Source organism: Brassica oleracea, chromosome C4 (assembly GCF_000695525.1).
Source record: "Brassica oleracea var. oleracea cultivar TO1000 chromosome C4, BOL, whole genome shotgun sequence".
NCBI lineage: Eukaryota > Viridiplantae > Streptophyta > Magnoliopsida > Brassicales > Brassicaceae > Brassica > Brassica oleracea.
Window position 1 is genome coordinate 27102561 of NC_027751.1, and position 2492 is coordinate 27105052.

The window sequence follows — 2492 nt, forward strand, 5'->3', positions numbered from 1 at the left end:
AAAGGTCAACTTTCGGCTCTGCGAGACGTCGCTACACGCTTAAAGTTACGATTTTTTCGACATCTACAGAAACGACGTTCTCGTTTCCAAAACAAACTTAGTACCCCTCTAACGGTAAAATGCCTTTAAACTGACATTATTTCTTTGTTGCTGATCACAACAAACGAACCCTAACGTCCTAAACAGACATCAGCCGCCCTCGAAAGGATAGGCTCTCTTGCATCTGACAAGGATACCATAGCGCGCTATAGAAGAAATCCTAAATTTTGGTCAGTATCTCCAAACGGCCTTTGGAGGTAGCTCGATTCGTATTAAGACAAGTCGTATAAGCTGATAACAATTCGCGGACTTTATATCGGTACGAATCAGGTTAAAATGGCAAACAGGCGAAACGAAAGCCGACTTTTCATCGCATAGCCTCAGTCCGAAAGTAAACCTAGGTCTTGCCCTAAACTCAGCCTTACGGGATCTTGACATCACAAAGGCATAATATCAACACTCTGATATGAGATCCCAAAACTTATCTCTTCACTTAAATCAGTACGTTTTCACGAGCCTTCGCATAAAGCAGAAAACCGCGTAAACTCCCGTACTCAACAAACGATGGATACGGTGATCATTCGGGGGGGGATGAGAAGACAACTCACACCCTGCCCTCTAACTTTGAAAAACAGAAGTTCTATCGATTTAAAAAAACCGAAAAGTTTTATAGATTGAGCCAAGCATCTTACAAAAAGCCGTAACAAGGGCAGGGATTCGAAGCCACCAACGGCCAGTCCCAGAACATACAAATTACGGCCTCATGAACAGACCAAAACAAAACAAAGAAAATCCCCGAAAGGATCATTACCCTAGGCACTCCTCAGAGCATCGCCTTCATCCTCAACCTCATCGGAGCTCGGGACCGCATCGACATCAACACCCTCAGCCACTTCACCATCACCTCTCTCGACTGCATCGCCCTCGCCTTCTTCGGCGGCACGGCCTTGCCCTTCGGTCTCTTCCAAACACGGCGCGAGGGTGCATTCAAATTTTAGGAGAGAGAGGATCGAATCGAAGTCACCTTCAGAGGCCATCAGTTCCTCCTTATGAGACAGTAGCCTGGCCTCTTCAGAGTCCAGAGTCGGAACCGCTTCGCCTTTGAGTAGCTGGATCTCACCTATACCTCCCTCGATGCCCGCCAGGGCCAGATCTTTCTTACGGACTGCCATGAGGGAATCAAAGAGAATAGCCATCCTCGTTAGGCGGGCATGAAACTCGTCCCGTGGGACAACGGTCCCGGCTGGCTCACAAGTCCTCGGTTCCTTTTGACTTTTGATTTGGCGCTGAAGACGACGGACTTTGGAAGCCTTGGCTTTTTTCTCTTTCTTCATCCTAAACAGTGCACTCGCCGACTTTCCGAGATCCCGCTCGAGACCGCTGACCTGAAACTCCAGCTGCGAAGTCTCAGCAGCGTGAGCATCCTCAGTAGATTTCAGTGTGGCCTCAATTCGTTTCAACGCCTCCCGCGACTCTGCTAGTCCCTCTGTCAAACGCTCCACCTCCGAACCACAGTCGCTGATCATCCCGTCAATCAACGATATGAACTGCGAACGAAATAAAAGTTAGAATAATTGAAGAACAAAGTATCCTACAAGAAAATTTGTTTTTCGAAAACGAACCTTGGCACGGTATTGCGGTAAAGGCCCCAAAGGAAGGCTCTCCTTCCGCACCTTTGGAACATCTCCTCTTCTTGCGGTCTCGGTTGCGGCGCCATTCCTTTTGCGACCTTTGGGCAGCAGAGCGGCACTAGGCGCAGGAAGCCCTAAGACGATCTCTTTCCTGTCCAAAGGCGGAGGCATCGACTCCATTACTTGTCCTTTCTCAGGAATCGAGACCGGGGTAGTGGAAGAGCCCGAAGATTGGGCCAAGACCTCTGGCACTTGCACAGGTACCGTATCCGTTCCTACGAGGGGTGCAGCATCGCTCAGAGACTTGTTTCCTTCAGTTGAGATCGACAGCGCAGAAGAGGAAGGGATAGCCGACATTTCAGCAGAGGTCTGACTCGTTTCCTTTTCGGCATTACGCCTGGATAGCCTCTCTTTGAAAGAAAGGAATCCAGCAACGAAAGTCGGAGTGGCTTCATGAATGGAAGGAATCGGTAGAACCGGGCTGGCCTCACCCATCTCGACGTCGGAGTTCTTCTTTTTGTTTTGGGAGGAAGACATTCTTGCTTGAGAGAATGAAGAGAGAAAAGTTTGAAGGAATAAGATGTGTGAAGAATGGTAATTGATGAGTTGCTACTTATAAGCATATGAGGGTGACGTGGATTTCCGCAATAAAATAATCTCAAAAGACAATCTACGAGAAAACGTACTCTTAACCGAAAATTCTGATTAAAAACACTTCACTCGCCCGCAAAATCGTCTCCGAGTCTTGCAGGCTTGGGGGCTAACTGTTGGGGTTGAAAACGGTTATCTCGAAATCAACGGCTAAGATTATCATTTTAGCAA